We start from the raw sequence: 21254 nt of genomic DNA, 5'->3' as shown, positions 1-21254 counted from the left end.
CAATGAGTGGCAGAGTTTGGCTTTTAAATTCACACACACTGGCCCATAGCGCATGCTCTTAAGTACTGTACCATACCATGGAGGTATGTTTTATGTGAAAAAAATGTCTGAAAGGATAAAAGAGGAGTTTTGTTTTTGTACCCTTTGCTAAAAAATATGTTTTCTATAATGAACATATGTGACACATAGTTTTTGAAAGTTGGTATATTTTTTAGGAAGGGCAAAACATTTGACAATACCAAATAAAAATTAGAAAGAAAAAAAAGTGGGTGGGGGGCGGACAGGGATGCATTAATAGAGGGCAGCTGGGCATCTGCCCAGTAAGGAAGGTTGGAGGGAGAAATGGTCTCCAAAGCCCTGTCCCAGGTCACACCCTGAATGGGTACTTCCCTACCTGGTCTGATCTACAACCAAAGGTGTAAATTTGCAAAATGAGGAGGATGGCAACAGCCAGAAGGCGAACCCTTAAATCCTGCAGAGCAAGAGTTTTTTCGGCGTAGGAGAGAAATTGTGAGGAGAGCAGAGCAGGGAAAGGTAAACGCGGGAATACTGAAAATACATGAGAAAAGCGAATGGGTAAGGGAGAGTGTTGGCCATTCATAAATGGAAGGAGAGAAAAACACAGCCTTTATAAAAGACCTCAAGGAAGGGGATCTACAAGGGAGCTTCCCCCTTACACCTTCCCTGCCCCCTGTAAGATCTGATGAGCAGCCAGGCCTGGACAAAGGCCAATGTTAAAAGTTGGAACAGACCTACTGATGAAGAAATGGAGCCCTGAGGGACAAACCAGTGATCTGGAGCTCTGTGATGGGGCTGGGCGGCCCTGTCAACGCTCCTTCCAGTGACATCATGACAAAGAAACTTCAGTGCTCACACCCCGGCGCAATGCTATTCGTACTGGCCCAGAGGCCCAGCCTTCTGGCTCTCCGTGGTCATTAGGGTTGGCCAACCAGCGATGCCAGGTTGAACTTCTCTCACTTCCACCAAAGCTTCAGTGGGTAGAATGGCTTAGGAAAGTAGGACATCCATTCTGAGTTCGGGAGAAATTCTGGAGTATATTTAAAGAAATGCAGCTGGCTGTGTTACTTTTAGGAACATATAGACATCCAAACTATAACAAGTTCAAACTACTGCCTAATAAAAATACTTTTGGAATAAGCTACCGATTTATAACTGATATGTAAATCTGTGCTTCTAAAGTACTTGGAGGTGCTAGAAAACAGAAATTAAAGCAGATTCTATTCAGTATTTTAAGTGCATCGCTCCATTTTATTCCCACTTTCAGCTTCTATTTTAAGACGGACTCTTCCCTTCTTCATAGACTCCCCATCCTTATTACTGACAAGACAAGGTTAAATAAATAAAGTTTCACGCTACATTTTGCTTCACTTAGCAGATGCCCTCAGTATTTTCACACGTTCACACTTAGAATTATAGCCAAGACCACATTCAAGCCAAGAAGTGATTGTCTTTCACAATCATTCTACAACCAGAACTCTCAAATTAATGAGTTTAATAGCAGATTTTTTTCCTCCTTTGGACACTAACCTCTTCCTGTCTTTACATATAACATATGATACCTGGGAAGCATATGGAAATTATGCACAGACATGCACCCGGATTGTAAAAGCCTCACTGTCGAAAGAGCTATCCCTACAGTAAGTACTCCTATAACTTTTTTGCCTCCTTATTATTTCAGTACATAATTCACTCCTCTGCAAGTTCCAATTGCATATTACAGCACATTAATGTTGGTCTTCCTTTATAGCAACCTATCATATGGTTAGCATTCTCATTTATAACCTAAATTACTTTTATTTCTCCAGCCATTTCACCTAACTACTTCGAATCAAATGGGAAAATGATCGCATATCCCAAGTTGCAGATACATGCAACAGTAAGAGTTGGCTGGGGTACAACGTGACTCATACCAGCCGGGGCGGGGGGAGGGGGTGGGGTGGGGGTGGGCCCAGCTCTGAGGTCGGCTGCCCTTCTAGAGCGACAAAGTGTGTTGGGGTTTCCTGACTCCATTTCAAAGCAGCATCAGCAGTGGGTAGAACAGAGGACCAGCCCTGCTTTAAATCAAGATTATAGTCACATGTATTTTTTAAAGGGAGGAGGAAAAGAAGGAGGCCTTCAAGGGTTTCCCATTTACCCTAAGATAAGGATGGAAAAGTTGGCCCTCTAGCATGTGGCTCCTGCCTGCCTCTCTGGTCTCATCATGTATTCCTTTCCTTTGCTCCCTGCACAGAAGCTCCCCTAGCCTCCTTTCGGTTCCTTGAACATGGCATGCTCCCCTTCAACACATGGCCTTTTCCTATGCTGTCTTATTTCCTGAAACACTCCTTTTCCCATAATGCATTTCAAAAAATCTGATCCAATCATTAGTTCCTCAGAGAACCTCTTCCCTGGTTTCCTGCTTTGCTCCAGAATATAATTGCAGGCAGGATAATTTATGGAATCTTTTTGGTTGCATATACGTATGTGAATTTTCCTTCTCACATTTCAAGCCTCTAGCTTGGCCTTTTTAGTCTTCTTGCATTATCAAGTTTTGCAGAGCAAAGAGCAAAAGCCTCCTATCTTTGCCAGCAGCTTAAGCCCAGGCATCTAGAGAGGAGACACAGAAATAGAGCATGAGAGAGTGACATATCCTATAAGCAGTGAAGACCTTCTCTTTGCTCCCAGACAGCCCCCTTAAGAGACAGCAAGACCACCAAAGAATGGCCACATAGCATTTCTAGAGAACTTCCTATGGGTCCGATAGCAGCATGCCTCTGTCCTCCAAAGAGACTTCTGAACTGCTCCCAAAAAGATACCAAACAATGACCATGAAAGCTATGAGAGCTTGGAACCTGGAGGCCCTCACTCCACTGTCCAGGTACCACCAGGAGTCCCTAGGCTGGAGTGACCAGAAAGAAGGAAGCAGCCACAAGGTAAAGGGAAATGGAACTTCCCAACGACCCAGATTTTAAAAGGAAAGAATGTCATACTTGTTGCCCATCTGAGTTTAAGGACAGCTACTCATACCTGTTATACACTATCTTCCTGCTCAAACACTCACCTGTAATTTTCAACTTTTCTCATTGATCTCGTTCTCCTTCTCTTCTTACTAAGATCCATGAGGACGGGGACTGTGTCTGTGTCGCTCCACTACCTACTACACCCAGGGACTAGCACAGCACCTAATACACAGTGGATGTCAATACGTTACTTTCTTAGATTTAACTGCAGAGAGTAAAATGCACAAATCCTAAGCATACATTTCAACAATGTGGGGCAAGTGCATGCACCAATTTAAGTAATACCTCAATCAAGGTAGAGAGCATTACCATCATCCTCATGTTCCTTTCTAGTTTCACCCCTCTTCCCACTAGAGACAACCACTATTTTGATTTCTAACCTCATAGATGAGTTCCGTCTGTCCTTTAGCTTTATATAAATGAAAACACACAGTATGAACTCTTTTGTATCTTGATTGATTCACTCATCATGTTTTTGAGATTTACCCATATGTTGTATAAATGAGTAATCTGTTCCATTTTTGCTGCACACTATGCCACTGCATGAATTTACCACAATTTATTTATCCATTTCCTTGTTAATGGGCAACAAGAAAATTTAAACATGTTTTGGATTTTTTACTGTTATGAATAAAACTGCAACGAACATTTTTACACAAGTCATTTTGTAGAAATGTGCTTCCATTTTTCTTGGGTAACTAGGTGGAAATTGAATTGCTGGGTCATAGGGTAGGTGCATGTTAATGTTATGAGACACTGCCAATTTTCAAAGTAGTTATACAATTTTACACCTCCAGTAACACCACATGAGCAGTCCAGTTGCTCTGCACCCTTTACAGCATTAGATAATTGTTAATCCTTCTAAATGTTATAGATTTTAGTGAATCAATCATAGTTTGTTATTATGGTTTTAATTTGCATTTCCCAGAAGCCTTATAATGTTGAGCCTCTTTTCTTGTACTTAGTGGTCTTTCATATATCCTCTTTTGTGAATTGTCCTAAGTCCTTTGACCATTTTGTAGTGGGTTGCTTCTCTTTTGTTATTTATTTGTAAGAGTTCTTTACATATTCTGGATACAAGTGATAGGGAATGTCATCAAAGACATGATCGCAAATTGACCTGTCATCTCAAGCACTCAGAGGCTCCTTACCCCCTACCCTGTCCATGTAGGTGGAATGTGGGTTCCATTTGCCTTTCCTGTTCCCAGAGGATGCTCCAAGGACAAGCCTTTGAGATGATGATGTTGTGTTGAAAACATCTGCCTGGTACGCATGACTAGATCCAGGCAAGGCCTCTTTATGAAATCTGAAGACTTGGTGCGCCAGTACGGGGATTTATTCATCTTGGTGCCACCCAAGACAAACCTCATATGTAAGTTCCCTTTACTTATTAAAACTGCCATTTATCAACCTGGAGTGGCCTCTTTCTTCTATCTCTCTGCCTTCTTGAGTACAAAAGGGCCAGTTTCAGATTACATTCAGGAAGCTCCCAAGAGGGTTGTGAACTAATAAAAATTTCTTATGGTTGTGTGTGGAGTACTTTATGGAAAATATTGTGAACATTTTCCCCATTCTTGGGTTTGCCTTTTCATTTCTATAACTATGACTATTAAGGAACAGAAAATACTTTTAATGCAGTGAAGTTAGTATCTTTTTCTTTTACAACTTTGCATTTTGCTTTGGATCTAAAATATCTTTGCCTATGCCCAGGTCACAAAGCTATTTGCCTATTTTTCCATCTAAGAGATTCATAGTTTCAACTTTCACATTTTGAGCTGTAATCTACTTCCAGTTAATTTTGTGTATGGTGTGAGGTATGACTTGCAGTTCATTTTATTTTTTTCATACAGATATCCAGTCACCTAGCATCATTTGTTGAGAAGAGTTTCCTCTTCCCATCGAATTGCATTGGTGTTTTCTTGAAAAATCAATGGGCTATACACATGTGGACCTATTTCTGGACTTTCTTTCAACTCCATGAGCATAGTAAAACCATATTCAGTTAGGTCTTTGCTTTTTTCTCAAAAGTATTTTATGGATTTCAGTACAGGGGTCTTATAACTTTTGTTAAATTTATTTCTAGACAATTGCTGGTTTATGCTATTATGAGTGGTATTTTTAAAATTCTATTTTTGGATTGTTGCTAATATACAGATGTAAAATTGGTTGTTGTACATTGGCTTTTTATCCTAAGATCTCACTGAATTCACATATCAGATCTATTAATATTTTAGGATTCCTTTATATATGCAGTCATGACATTGTGACTAGTTTTACTTCATCATTATCAATGTTTCATTGCTTGGAACTCCACTGAAATGTTGAGGAGAAATGGGTTAGAGTAGAAATATTTGCCTGTTCTCAATTTTAGAATGAATGTTCTCAATATTTCACCACTAATAGTGATGTTAACAAATGATGTTAATGTTCTCAATATTTTACCATTAAGAATGGTGACGTCTTTTTCAGAGATGCCCTTTATTAAATTGAAGATATTCTTTTCTATTCCTAATTTTCTCAGCAGTTCCTCTTCCTCTTTTGTCATCATAAATGTGTGCTGGATTTTGCCTGAATGCTTTTTCTGTACCCCTTGAGACTATCATATGATTTTTCTCTTTTACTCTGTCATGTGGTGAATTATATTGGTTTTCGAATGTTACTTCAACCTTACATTCCTGGAATTAAACCTACTTAGTCATGATGTATTATATTTTTATGTATTGTATACTAATTGATAATAATACATTAAGGATTTTTTGGTCTATTTAATGAGTGAAAACCTGCAGTTTTCTTCTCTTGCAAAACACTTCTCAGGTTTTGTTATACTGGCTTTATAAAATGAATTAGAAAGTTCCTCCTCATCTTTTTTTTTTTAATGAGTTTGTGTAAGATTCAAGTTATTTCTTCCTTAAACATTTAATAGAATTCACCACTGAAGTTTTTGGAGACAGAAGTTTCTTTGTGGAAAGGATTTTAATTATGAGTTTAATTTTTAATGAATATTTAGAGCTATTCAGGTCATCTATCTCTTTTAATCAGTTTTGATAAGCTGTATTTTTATGAAAGTTGTAAAATTTGGTGGCATAAAGGATCTACATAATAACCTCTTTTATCCTTAATGTTTGTTCTGTGTGTTCTCTCCTCTTGATCCGTGTTAGTATTTTATCAGTGTTACTAGTATTTGTTAAATGATAATTAACTTTTGGACTTGATATTTATCTACTGTTTTCCATTCCTTTTATTTGTTAGAGAGAGAGTGCACGCACATGTGGGCAGTGGGGGCAGGGAGAGCAGAGGAAGAGAATCTTAAGAAGGCTCCACGACCAGTACAGAGCCTGAGGCAGGGCTTGATCTCATGACCCTGAGATCATGACCTAAGCCAAAATCAAGAACTGGACACTTAACTGAATGAGCCACCCAGGTGCCCCTACTGTTTTCCATTCTTAAATTTATTATTTCCTTCTTTTTACTTACTTTGACTGTATTTTTCCCAATTTCTTCAGGTAATTTATTTTGGCTCTTTCTTCTTTGCTAATAATAAACATTTAAAGATGTGATTTTCTCTCTTAACATCACTTTAGTTATATCTGATAAAATTTGATGCTTGTGTTTTAACTATCATTTATCTCTAAATATTTTCTAGTTTCCCTTATTCTTTGAACCATGCGTTGTTTAATTTCCAAATACTGGGGGAATTTATAGATACATTTTTATTATTTATTTCTAATTTAATTTTCCCTTGGTCAGAGAACATATTTCGTATTATTTCAATCTTTAAAATTCTGGGGGTTTGTTTTATAGTCCAGAATCTGGTCTCATTTTGTTCATCTTTAATGTGTCCTTGGTAAAAATACATATTCTGCATCTAGTTGATTATAAGGCTTATATAATGTCTATTAAGTTAGGTTGGTTGACAGTGTTGTTCAAATCATCTACACCCTTTTGGATTTTCTGTCTCCTTTTCTATCAGTTTTGGAGAAAGGAATGTCAAGGTCTCCCACTCTGTGGACTGATCTATTTCTTCCTTTAGTTTTGTCCATTTTTGTTGCATGTAAGTTGATTCACTATTAGATGCACATATATTTAGGATTATGTCTTTTTGATGAGTTAGCTCTATGATTACGGAATATCACTCTCTTCTGTCTGGTTTGAGGTCTTCTGTCTGTTTAGCAGAGGAATACAAATTTTCTAGGAGAAGTGTCAGCATGGTACATCTTCTTCCTCTTTTGACTTCCCATTTACCTGCATGTTCATATTCAAGGTCCATCAACAGCAGACAGCATTCAGTTTTTTAGCCATCCTGATCATCTTAGCTTCATAACCAGAGTATTTATGTCCATTTGAATATGATATACTTATTGGTAAAGACTGGACTGAAATCTATCATTTTGTTATTTTTTTTTTCTATTTTTCTTCTTCTGTTCTCTGATTCTTGATCCTCTTTTCCTGCCTTCTCTTCTACTCATAGAGTACTTTTTAGGATTCTATTTCTTCCTCTCAACGGATTTATAATCTGGTGTGTGTGCTTTCTATGGCCACTCAAGGGAATCACAATACATATTAATTAAATGGGTAAATGAGTGGTGCAACATACACCCATTTCCAATCCACCTTATTAATCCTTTATTAAGCCTAGAACGTCATGGGCTGTAGCACAGCCAAAACTGATAACATGCCAGTGGAGGGGAAATTCTTTAAATTCAGGCTCACATACCCTACAACCCAGTAATCACACTACTGGGTATTTACCCTAAAGATACAAATGTAATGTTCCGAAGGGGCACGTGCACTCAAATATTTATAGCAGCAATGTCCACAATAGCAAAACTATGAAAAGAACCTAGATGTCCATTAACAGATGAATGGATAAAGAAGATGTGGGGTGTGTGTGTATATATATATACACACACACATACATATATATACACACACAATGGAATACTACGCAGCCATCAGAAGAAATGAACTCTTGCCATTTGCAACAACATGGATGGAACTAGAGGGTATTATGCTGAGTGAAATAAGTCAGTCAGAGAAAGACAATTATTATATGATCTCCCTGATATGAGGAATTTGAGAGGCAGGGAGGTGGGTTGTGGGGGTAGGGAAGGAAAAAAATGAAGGTGGGATCAGAAGGGAGACAAACCATAAGAGACTCTTAATCTCACAAAACAAACTGAGGGTTGCTGGGGGGGGTAGTGGGGGTTGGGATAAGGTGGCTGGGTTATGGACATTGGGGAGAATATGTGCTATGGTGAGTGCTGTGAAATGTTTAAGCCTGATGATTCACAAACCTGTACCCCGGGGCTAATAATACATTATATGTTAATAAAAAAATCAGGCTCACATTGTGATGTTAAGGAATTCTTGTCTCAACTTTAATACAACTGCTTCTTGGCCTAGTTGCATTTTTATTCCTTCCTTAATTCAATTATCACTCCATCTAACAAAAAAACATTTCCTTCTTTGGCAATTTGTCAAAATTTCCTTTGAAGATTTAAGAAACTACAGAGGCCTAGACCACTATGAGTCAAAAATCTTTAGAGAGCTTCAAATACCCAGATAAAGTAGAGAACCGCTGCATTACTGAATGGCCAGTGAACTCCAGCCACTGACTGTAAGCACTAATCCCATAATGTCCCCCACCCCCATGCCACCGAGCAGCCCTGACAGCAACGTACACAAGTGCCTTCTCTCTCCTCCTGATTATGTACAAGGCCAGGAAGTGGGGAGGGGGTGACAGAAACTAAAGAGCCTCATTAGGTTTCTAATAGGTTTTTCTTTTTCCTTGTTCTCTTCTTTTTGGAGATTGGCCCCCTTGAGGCACATTGTAACTCAAAGTAACTCCCATGGGGGTAAGTGTGAAGAGTAATGTTGGGAGCAAAGGCAGAACCTAATGGCAGCAGCAGAAGATTAAGAGAAACAAAAACAAAAAGAGAAGGGAAGGGGGAAGACAAAAAGAAAGAAAAGAAGAAAGCCTTCTCAATAATGTACTAGAAAAGATTTCGTTAAAACAGAAGCCTTACCTCCTCACACTTCTTCTCCGCGCGCTCTGTGGATACAGTAGACTATGGCTTGTGCGTCCTTGGGATGCCTGAATTATATCTAAGCCATTGGCCCCGACTCTACTCAGTGCGTGCTGTGTTTGGTCTGTCACGACCAGCTGGCAAAAGCCAGGGGATGCTTGCTGCCTCTAGTGGAGTCTTGGGCCCCACAAGGCGGTGAAACAGATCTGCAACCATCATCCTACCCTTCAGGCCGGTGAACTCCTTCCTCTTTCCCATAGGGCAGAGCATACTTCCGAGTCCACTGCTCACCCCAAAACCTTGGTTTCACTGTATTTCTCAGAAGCCCGGCAGGGAAAATGGAAGGAAGCCTGTTGTTCTGGAAGGGAAACCCAAAATATCTTTCTACCTCCTTTGTTGCCTTAGAAGCTATCCAGTCCAAGAGAAGGAAGGAAAAACAGAGAACCAAGTGAAGAGTGGTTCAGGAAATAACTGCTATGTGAAACTACTAGAGAAATATATCAGAGCCTCTAATGATAGCGTAGACACGTGCTCCCTTCCAAATTACTAGTGTTAATGCATGCAGTGTACTGAGTGTTCATAATGTGTAACTGCACCCTGCTTTTGTTTTTATTCCATCCTTCGGGTGGACAGGAATCATGCTATTATATTTTGAATGGCTGCCTATGAGATCAGGTAATGCTGTAGTTAGTGAAAACAGGCACCAGGTAAATAGCACCTGTTTAGAAGCGCCCAGCAGCCAGAATTTAAAATGCCTACCAACATCTCCCTTACTCTGTGGGCCTGGATACCAGCCACAGGGGAACTGGGGCTTCACACACAGGTGAGAGGGCTGACTGCACGGAACCAGGTGTGCTTTGTAAGCTATTCACACTAGCTTAGAGAAAGTCTTGCTGGGAACAGAGAAAGCAACCTTCTCCCAAACCAGAGGCTTCCAATTGGAGGCCTGCGGGCTGGATGTAACCTAATCAGGGTTTCTGCAGCCCTACATGCACCTGTGTATGAATATGAATTAGAAAAAGGCCTTCCTACATGTGATTAGACCTGTTTTAGGACCCTCAGCTAAAGCACAATTTACCCAATTGTATGCACATGATGGCCCTGGATGCCACGCTTGTCCTGTTTTTAAAATATCAGAATATTAAGAAACAAAAAAACAGGATTTACAATTTCCATTGTAAATTGGAATGATGGCACGTGAATTCACATTCCCACCTGACAGCCATCAGCAGAGATGAACAGCAGCTGCCCACTTGAGATGGGCCACACGCTCTCCAGTTCCCTACAGTCCACTCCATTCCCTATTGCCCTTTACCTGGCTCACTCATCAATTTAACTGGCCAGGCACTAGGGTATTAGAGTGCACAACTGCTCTTGAGGTCTTCAAAACCTTGTTAAATACAGTCAGGGTTAGGTTGCCTTCTTGCCTCCCTTAAGCAGAGAAAAGAGATCCCATGGGGCCAGCACCACACTAATGTGGAGGGTAAAATGGTGGGATCGGGAGTAAGATAGATCCGAGTTTGTAAACCTCTTCTGCCACTCTTGTCTATATGACGTCCACCTAAAATTTGATTCCCACTCTCTTCTGCCTTTCCTTGGAGATTCAACCTGAGGACACCTGCTCCAAGATGTGGTCTCAGACAGCTTCCACCTTCAGGGATCAACCTGAACCTTAATACCAAACACTCTCATCCTGAACACTGAGCTCACATTCCCACATTGCAGCTGTCAGTGGGGATGAACAGCAAGTGCCCACATGAGACGGGCCATGTGATCTAGATAGGCTTCAGGGAGACCATCTGGAGCTAGAGTTGAACAAAATATGTAAATAAATGGTAGATAATGGGATCCAGATTTCTCACTGCCAGAGAAAGAAATGTGCAAATAAGCAAACTAGAATTAAAAATTAGAAAACTGGAAATAAATCTGTGGTGCTGAATTAGAGTCAGAGACAAGAATAAGATCATCTACATTTAATTTATATATAAGTAGCTAGAGAAATAATTATAGATACAAGTGTCTACATTGGTTAGTGTACATGCATATATTTCCCAGTTCTGTCCACTGAGGGCCTAGAAGAAGGGACACACCAGTGAACACTGAGCACACCCAGTGTCCATATCTTGGTTTCTAAATACCACTCTCTGTTAGAAAGAATCTGGACTCATCAGAGAAATATTTGATTCAGGGATGGAGCACAGAAAATACAAGATGAGCTTGATCATCTTATCATGCCAGACAGTAAGAAAGTACTAAAAAAATAAAATAAAATAAAAATAAAGGATGAGGGCATGTCAAAAGGACACAAGAGCCAACCTGAAAGATCTCTCAATGGCCCAACTTGGAGCAATTTGAGCAACAAAACACATAATGTAATATTAGATTATAAAGAAAGTATAAAATAAGATTTCGTGAATCCATACAGATATAAATAAATCCTTGAATAAACAAGTAAATGATGAACAGGAAGAAATATTCCCCACCGAGAAGGTAAAGCTTTAATTCCCCTCCCTTTGGATGCGAATTGAATTTAGTGACTTGCTGGCAAAGAATAGAGCATGGAGAGGGAAAGACAGTTACTGTGTAGTGGAGAAAGGTGGCAGACACTGCCTTGACCACGTGGCCAACACTGTTATCACCAGTTATAAATCATGTTGATATAATATACCCTATGATACAATATATGATATATATATATATAAGAGACTTGGGTTTGAATCCAAGCTCCATCATTTAGTACTTTGGGGACTGAATATAGGCCTCACTTTCCTTCTCTGTAAAATGGGGGCAATAATAAATCTCTTCCCATGGGATTACTGTGAGTAAACGTGATAAGCGGGGATCTTAGAACAGGACCTTGTACTGTGTAAGTGCTCAGTACATACTGGATATTATTATACTTCTATACTTCTCTCAGCTCCCTCTGTAAAGAACATCCTGAATACATTTCTCGGTCCTGATGGCTACTACTAGACTTAAGCAAATCATTTTAGAGGCTAAGAATTACATCTGAAAGCTCCCAACATAGGATTTCTGGGGCATCTGATCCCTTATTGGAGTACTGATTCTCACATCTAAACATGAGAGTCGGCCTTTGGGACACAAAGAAAAGCATGATTATAAGGTGGTTCGAAGCACTAGCTCTGGAGTCCAGATCCTAACGCAACCCCCAAGAGCTGGATGATTATTTTTTTCACCACCTTGAGCTTCCTGATCTGAAAAATGGGTATAATACCAACATGTATCTCAATGATAAGTGAATAATCCATCTCTTGGCAAAATGCCTGGCACATAGTAAGTGTTCAATAAATATTTGTTGTTATTATACAGGATAATAAAAAGAATCTAGCTGCTGGTATAAGCATATCCCCTATGATGAGAAGACATTAAAAAAAAAATCACTCATCCTAGATATGAAGTTTTGTGGGGCCCTAGAGGTAGCAAAAGAGACAAAGGTTCCTTCTTCCTTAACCCTCTGTCTGGGAAGGGGGTGGGGAGTTGAGGCCCCAGGGCCCAACCTTGTCATCTGGACCCACTGTCTCTCAGGAACAGCTGCTCCTCTCTCCCCTGCCACTCACAGGCCGGAAGGGTTTGGGGAAGTGGATCTGAACAGATGACCCCAGGGCCTCACAGGTCAAACACAGGCTGGGAAGGGGAGGGCCCCAAGGAGTAGCAGCTGGTGTTTGCCCTCCCGAGTCCCCTGGGGATTATTTGTTTAAGTTTCAATGAAATGATTTTAATTTAGTGGTTCTATGTTACATGTTTAGTTTTTTTCAAGAAAAGATTTTCAATCCAGCCCCAGACCTCCCTAGAGGTTGTTGATAGTAATTTAAGTACTCAATTATTTGGTCTGATACGAGGATAATTGTTAGAGGTCACAAGCCTGACCGGGAGATCACTATGTCAACCACTGAGACACAACCTTCTGCTCCATTTTATTTTATTCATATAAACAAATAACATGCACGACTCAAAATTCTAAATCCACTAAATAATTATTGCCTATTCATCAACTATTCATAACTTAAAGACAATGAGTTTACCAGTTTCCAGGTTTGGTTTTTGGGTCCTTCTGAAGACTTTTTTCTTTGGCCCAAGCAGGCAAATATATGAATACCCACAATTTTTATTTGGTTTTACTTTCTGTATTTGTTTTTCATAGGAAATATTTCTCAGATCCTCATGATAGCTGCTATGTTTTTGCTTCCAGATGCTTAGATAGCAAATTTAGTAACATTTTAAATGAACTAGTGCTTTATCAATAACACCTGCATTCATTTGGAAAAATTGTTTTTATAGATTAAAAACACCCATACGACACTGTATCACACAGCAGCTAAAAGGAACGAAGTAGATCTATCTGTGTTAGCATTAAAAGATCACTAAAAAGAGGTGTTTGGCAATAACTGTTTATACTTCGATACCATTCATATATAAACTGTCCCCCAAATAGTCCATATTCACTGAGTGCCTACATAAAAGTATGTAACAGTCTCTGGAAAGTCACATGCCAAACCAAGAACAATGAGAAAGGGAAGAAAATGGATGAGAGTCAGGGGTGGGTGGTCACAAGGGTCATCAGCTGAATGCACACTGTACTGGGATGGACTCTCAGGCGGGAATCCCGGCTTCTGACTGGCATCAACCTGACTGGCCAGCGCCCACACCCAACTGTTGTTAAGTATTGGGAATATCACCCCTAGTCATTAGCCTTATCTTTATTGTTCAAATATTTTTAGCAAAAGAATTCATGTATTTCTCTTGAAATTAAAAATGTATACATACAAAACAATTCTATGTACAACATTCATGTATTTTGACCACAAAAAGATCTTGGTGAATATTGGTCATGTTGTCCACAGACTAGGATCCACTGATCCATAACACATATTTTCCAACAGCTACAGGATATTTTCTCAACACATTCAGGTGGACTCAAAATGCACGGGGGAACCCCTCACACCAGCCTGGGAATGGCCTCGCAGGACACAGAGGTGGACTAACTCCCTGTTGTTCGAATCCCAGATCCAATCCTCCCTGTCAGCCTGAGACACTTGGATACTGAGAAATAGGGCAGGGGAATCCCTCGAGGGTCATTCCCACCTAAAGGGCTACAAAGGCAAGGACTGCTCAGCAGAACTCAACTCCGACACCTGGCTGGGGTCAGCACACTTTCTCACAGAGGGCCAGATAGTGAGTATTTTTGGCTTTGCAGGCTACATGGTCTCCATGGAAATCCACCATTGTGGTGCAATACAGTGAACCGGCATGGCCATGTTCCAATAAAACATCCTTTACAATAGGAGGCCCATGGCAGGCCACAGTTCACAAACTTGGGAGGATGACAACTAGTGTGGCCAATGCTTCACTGCTTGCTAGCTCATCGCTGGCCTTTAGTATCAGGTTCTGAGTCCTACATGCAACCTCACAGATGAGATCTGTACAGAGTAAAAGCCCCAAAGCAACTCCACCCCAACACTGCCCAGTGACCCAAAGATAAAGGACTCTCCCGCAGCGTGTGATGTTCAACTTCCCATGCTCAAGGAAATTTTCAGATACTCAGTGGGAACACGTTCACTCCGGACCCGTAACTGAGGAAATGTACAGGAGCCAAATGGGAAAGGGAAGTTTCAGTTCGGGTTCTCAAATCGGTATTTCCGTCTCTCTGCACTGAATGCTTGTCTCCTTAATTTAAGTAGAAGTATAGAGAAGTGAAATGTAGAAGTCAGTCACAAATCCTACCTGGGTTAGGCAGACCTTCCCTGATAAGACCCTATCTATTGTAAAGCTCCTATATCACACAAGAAATCTATCTTTATCTTAAGTAATAAGCATTATGCCAGTCAATCTTTCTGTGACAGGTTGACACATCATTAAACCAAGGCATGAGGATTAGAAAAAAAAAAAAAGGCCCCATCAAACCATCACAACTCCCGTTTCTTTTATATGTAACAATACAATAACAGCAACTCTTAAAATTACAGGATGTCCTACATTCAGCCTGACCAGCTCAAGTTTTTCCAGGCTTTCTCCAAAGATGTCACACAAATCAGAGTGCCAATCTCAAAGATGGTACTGAGTAGCTCACAGAACAGGGGAAAAAAATAACAGAATAACAGAAATAATCACATTCAAGTCCTCCTATAGATTGTTGGAAGTTTTTTTTTTTTTTTTTTTGTACCCAATTAGAGATGAGGGGAAGTGGGGGAAGATCTAAAAATTGTGATTAGTGCATTATTTTTTCCCTCCTGCTCCCAATTAAAGAGGGGTTTCTTCTTTCACTAGAGATGCACAGTTATTAAATCATTATGTCTTTCTTTAAAAGACCAATTTATAACAGAGGGCTCCATACTGCTGCCACTTCTGCAAGGTTGCTTATAATTGCTCCATGCAATGCTTTGACTAATTAAATCACACAAGAGATTGTTTCTTAGTAACACACCTGGTCCACGCTTTGTTGTTGGCTTTCATTAAAGCACTGTGTCTCATGCTGCCTTGTAACATGAAAGGATATTAATCAGGTAAATGGCCATTAAAAGTCATATCAATGTTTGCTGTGCAGTGATTATTTTCTTAAATCTTGAACAAAGGAGGTTTCTTTGAAATCTCACGGCCGGCCTCCAACCACAGGGGAGAATAGCCACCTTGAAATGCTTTGTTTTGTTTTTCAACCTTCCCAAGAAGGAAAAAAAGGAGCAAAATGCAAGGTGTGGCAAGAAATAAGATTATATTCTCTTTGTTCCACTGGGCTATTTGGGGCAAGGAGGGACAAGTTGAGCAAACCGAAATCAGTGTACAGCAAGTGAGGAAAACAGACAAGAAATGCTCTCTACAGGCCCCCCATTCCCTGGGAGAGGAAAGCTCCACTTTCCAGTCAATGTTGCTAATTAGGTTGCATTTCAGAGTGAGAGTTAGAAATAAAAAATGCCCAGGGAATCAACTGTTACTTGCATATTAAAATGAAAAAGAAAAAAAAATGTTGCTAAATGTTTCCTTCTGTCAACAAAACACCATTTACGGTCTCACTGATCAGGTTCTGTATCTGGACCTGGAACAAGGTCACGCTCATTTGATTCCCCAGTTCCTTTGCCCCTCAACCCTGGAGTAGCCTCTCCAAATAAATATATATTTATAGAACCATGTCCACTTTCTTTTTTTTTTTTTAAAGATTTTTATTTTATTTATTTGACAGAGAGAGAGATCACAAGTAGACAGAGAGGCAGGCAGAGAGAGGGGAAGGGAAGCAGGCTCCCTGCTGAGCAGAGAGCCCGATGCGGGACTCGATCCCAGGACCCTGAGATCATGACCTGAGCCGAAGGCAGCGGCTTAACCCACTGAGCCACCCAGGTGCCCCGAACCATGTCCACTTTCAATAGAGCAAACATTCCATTCAAGAGGAAGGAGGGTGGCTGCATACATATACCCTGGGGGAAAAAAATGACTACTTTGCCAAAAGCACCTACCTTGGATCCCGCAACGTTTTCTTCTTTTCTGCCATAAATCACCATTGCTCCAAACTGAGCAAGGACCCTTATTGAGGCCAGGATTAAGCACTCTGCTGAATGTGGGGTTGGAATCTCAAGTCTGCAATTTGGTAGCTGTGTGACTGTGAGCCAACTACTTAAACTCTCTGTGCCTTGGTTTTCCCATGCAGAAAATGAACACAATATCACCAATAACCTATGGTTGTTATGAGAAGAAAATTAATATTACATATTAGTATACCTAGAGTCTGAGATATATAGTCTACTATATATGTGTCTCATATATATGATATCTGATACACTGTAAGTCCTCAATAAATATTAAGCTATAACATGTTTGACAGCTGCCAAAGCCTTCCCTAGTACACACTTTTATTCAAAGCTGACGGCCAACTGGAAGACTAAAGACTACATACTCTCAGCTTGCCCCTTGTGACACCGTACCGTGAGAGAGGGGTGTGAGCTTGAATTGGTTGTCATTGAATCCACGGGACAGGAAATCAGAGGACCAGCGACACTCCTAGCAGGGTCCCCAGCAAGAGGCTTCTGTCCAAGGCACGTGCACCAGGCCTAGGCTCTCCTCAAGGCCTCTGTCCATGCTGTTCCCGGCGCAAGAGCCCCAAGAGGAGCGACGGGGCTGAAACCGAGTCGGGGCACCACTGTCCATGCGTGTCGCCGTGTGAGCCCTGAGCCGGCATCCTTTTCTAATCTTACGGTGGGGGTGGGGGCAGGCTGTGCCCCTTAGGGTCCTCCGGGGGAGGAGGCCTCTGGACGTCTCCCCAGTTCCACCAGCCAGAGGACAGCAGGCTAGTCAGCCAGGACCTGAGCTGAAAGGGGCAGAAAGGCCAACACAGGCGATCTCAGCCAGAAAGGAAGACGAAGGCTGTCCTGGCTGGGACGTCCACGGGTGGACCCAACTATGAACATGGACTGAATATGCTTCCAACTTGCCTTCCCTCCCCTCTGCGGACCCGAACTTCCGGGGCTGGCTCCGTTTCAGGCTGCGTTCTGCACGGGGACAGGTTGGCGGGAAGCACCCCGACGCAGACTAGAGCCCGCGATGCCTCCGCCTGGGCTGTCGAAGAACTTGACCCTCATTGGCCGGGGCCCAGTCACGTGCCCACCCCTTCCGCAATCACGCCAGCCGTGGGAATTTGAATTCTGATTGGCCAGGTCAGGGTCACAGGGTGCCTCTGGGCAGAGTCACAACCACGCGACCTTCCTAACGGTGGACTGGGGACAGAAGGAGGTTGCCCGAAGCAGGGGCTCTTACTGGAAGGAGCGTGTGAAAGTCCTGGCCTGGCAAAATGGCAGATGTTCGCCGGAGTGGAGAGAGGAGGCGGCCGCGGAGGACTGGGATGAGAGTAGGAGGAGAGCAAGAGGGAAGGTGACCTAAGGTCTGTGTTTACTGTGTTTACTGCTGTACTATCCTGGCAGAAGGGGGTTGCTGACCACACAGCTAATGGGACACCTCTGAAAGACCCTGCAAAGGCTGCGGGAACTGCCCGACATCCCTGCGGCTGTGGTTCTCATATAGACTGCATGTCAGACATCACCTGAGGAGCTGTAAAAACATCAGAGTGCTTGGACCCCTCCCCCAGAGATCCTGCTCTAATTGATTGGGGTGGGGGGGTGTTTTTCCCGAAGTTCCCCCAGTGATTCTGTTGGACAGTCACGTTTGAGAACCGCAGTCCTGAGGCACCTGCCTTCTATTTTTTGGTAAATGTACCCACTCCCAAGAACTCTCATTCTAGCTAACCAAACCAGCTTCCCCTGCCCACTCATGCCAGATTAAGCTAGGGGTGCTTGGGAGGAGACTGGGGGCTGGTTAGGGTTTCTGTTGGATGATGAGAGAATAAGTGTATTAAATGTGGCCGTTTTACCTCCTCAGGGTTTTCCTTTTGAACTGTTCCCTCTAATATCTTTTTATCCTAGTCTCAACAGCCATGATGTCATCATATTAGCTTATAATACAAATTGACAAAAAGATGGAACTTCTGGAAAATGTGCTCAGAGAAGGAAATTTTTCTCCTGCCCTTACTCTCCCTGCCATTTCATTTCTGTTCCTTTTCCCCAGGGAAAGACGAAAATTCTTATCAGTTGTAAGAACACACTGTTAAATATTTGTATGAATTCTACTTTTACCAGTTAGGAGAAAAGAGTTGCTATTTAATAAGCAAAATTTCTGGATGAGGAACTGAAAATATTCAGCAACATATTAACTATAATCTATCTCTGCTTGCTGGATTAAATGCCAAGAAAAGAGACATCCACTGCTGTTTGTAATCTACTTTGGTTCACTATACTGCTTGAGCCTACTAGCTCTCCAACTTTTTTTTTCATCTGTGATTTTCTTGAACCATTTAACAGGCTCAAGAAAGGCTTAAATTCATGAACAGAAAGTCCATAATAAATTTGTAAGCAGTTATGATAAGTGTCTGGGCATATTTGCCCACAATGGCCATCCTGTGATGCAGAAAGAACTATGAGGAAGCCCTCCCTGGCCTACCCAATACAAAAATTTTATGTGTTAAAATTTAGAGAACTTCCTCAGACACCACTCTCTTCCCTGGCTTTCACATACTCAAATTTATTCTGTCATTGTGAAAGTTTTAGTGCATCTTTTGTTTTGTTCTTTATATCCTCTCTTGTATTTGTAAACCACATTCCTTGTATAGAACACTTCTATATTTGTTATCCTATTTTGATCCTCAGAGTCATCTTGGAATAGTGAAGTATGTTAAGGACATAAATGCTGCTAATGATTCCATTTCTTAAGGTTATTTCTGAATTAATCAATGAACATACAATTCCATAGCACATTTTTAAAATATTTTTATTTTCTTAAGATTATCTATTTACTTATTTGAGAGAGAGAGGGAGGGAGAACAGGGAGGGGATGAGGGGGGCAGGAAGAGGGAAAGAATCTCAAGCAGACTCCACACTGAGCACAAGCCTGACAAAGGGCTCAATCTCACGACCCTGAGGTCATGACCTGAGCTGAAACCAAGAGTTGGATACTTAACTAAGCCATCCAGGCACCCCTTGAATTTTTTTTTTTAAATTCAGTTAGCCAACATATAGTGTATCATTAGTTTCAGATGTAGTGTTCAGTATTTTGTCAGTTGCATATAACACTCAATGCTTATCATATCACATGCCCTCCTTAATGCCCATCACCCAGTTACCCCATCCCCCCACCTACCACCCCTCCAGCAACCCTCAGTTTGTTTCCTGGAGTTAAGAGTCACTCATGATTTGTCTCCCTCTCAGGTTTCTTCCCATTCAGTTTTCCCTCCCTACCCTTATGATCTTCTGCACTGTTTCTTATATTCCACATATGAGTGAAACCATATGATAATTATCTTTCTCTGTTTGACTTATTTCACTTAGCATAATACCCTCCAGTTCCATCCATGTGGATGTGAATGGTAAGTATTCATCCTTTCTGATGGCTGAGTAATATTCCTGTGTAGATATGAACCACATCTTCTTTATCCTTTTATCTGTTGAAGGATATCTTGGCTCCTTCCACAGTTTGGCTATTGTGGATATTGCTGCAATAAACATTGGGGTGCAGGTGCCCCTTCTTTTCACTACATCTGTATCTTTGGGGTAAATACCTAGTAGTGCAACTGCTGGGTCATAGGGTGGCTCTATTTTTAATATCTTGAGGAACCTTCACACTTTTCCAGAGTGGCTGTACCAGCTTGCATTCCCACCAGAGGTTTCCTCTTTTTCCACATCCTTGCCAACATTTGTTGTTTCCTGTCTTGTTAATTTTAGCCATTCTGACTGGTGTGAGGTGGTATCTCATTGTGGTTTTGATTTACAAGTGATGACAAGTGACGTTGAGCATTTTTTCATGTGTCTGTTGGCCATTGTATGTCTTCTTTGGAGAAATGTCTGTTCATGTCTTCTGCCCATTTCTTGACTGTATTATTTATGTTTTAGGTGTTGAGTTTGATAAAAAAAATTTTATATCTTGGATACTTGCCATTTATCTGATATGTCATTTGCAAATAAGTTCTCCCATTTCGTGGGTTGTCTTTTAGTTTTATTGATTGTTTCCTTTGCTGTGCAGAAGCTTTTTATCTTGATGAAGTCCCAATAGTTTATTTTTGTCCTTGATTCCCTTGCCTTGAGAGACATGTCTAGCAAGAAGTTGCTGCTTATGTTCTCCTCTAGGATTCTGATGGATTCCTGTCTCACAGTTAGGTCTTCCATCCATTTTGAGTTTATCTTTCTGTATAGTGTAAGAGAATGGTCCAGTTTCATTCTTCTGCATGTGGCTGTCCAGTTTTTCCCTCTAAATGTTTTTAAAGTATCATCATGTGTTCCCTCTGTTGGGTACATAATTCTTTGGTATAACCCTAAAGCACAGATTTTTATTACTCAGTATTGTGTGCTACAGATACCTTTGATTTGTCCTTAACCCCACCATCCCATTAAATAGAGATGAAACTCAAATCCACATAGGGACCAGGAAAGAGGATCCATTGTGTGAGAGAGGCTGGAGGGGGACTGTGGCAACCCAGAAAGCACAGTCCCCTCGTTGCCATGAAAAAACAAGGACCAGCTATTGCCAGGTCTTCCATCATCTCAAGAGAAACTGTTAATCCCAATCTTTGTGTACTCTCACTGTTTTGGAATTATGAAAACTAATCTTTTTTACTGTCTTTTTTTTAACTCTATAGGCCAAATAGGCCTCCCCCCGCCCGGCT

General features: G+C 41.2%; 1 long non-coding RNA gene across 1 annotated transcript in view; it reads right to left on the bottom strand.

The window, feature by feature from the left end:
- Nucleotides 1-17553, bottom strand: part of LOC125089964 (uncharacterized) — a 299071-nt gene extending 281518 nt beyond the window's left edge. Inside the window, exons 1-2 of the long non-coding RNA XR_007124111.1 lie at nucleotides 16975-17553; nucleotides 16065-16067 (exon numbers count right to left, since the gene is read on the bottom strand). This is a non-coding gene — a long non-coding RNA (uncharacterized LOC125089964). The remainder of the gene's footprint in view (nucleotides 1-16064; nucleotides 16068-16974) is intronic.
- Nucleotides 17554-21254: the final 3701 nt, after the last annotated feature.

Source organism: Lutra lutra, chromosome 17 (assembly GCF_902655055.1).
Source record: "Lutra lutra chromosome 17, mLutLut1.2, whole genome shotgun sequence".
Lineage (NCBI taxonomy): Eukaryota > Metazoa > Chordata > Mammalia > Carnivora > Mustelidae > Lutra > Lutra lutra.
Note: the sequence above shows the minus strand (reverse complement) of the source record. Positions and strands in the feature narration are given on the sequence as shown.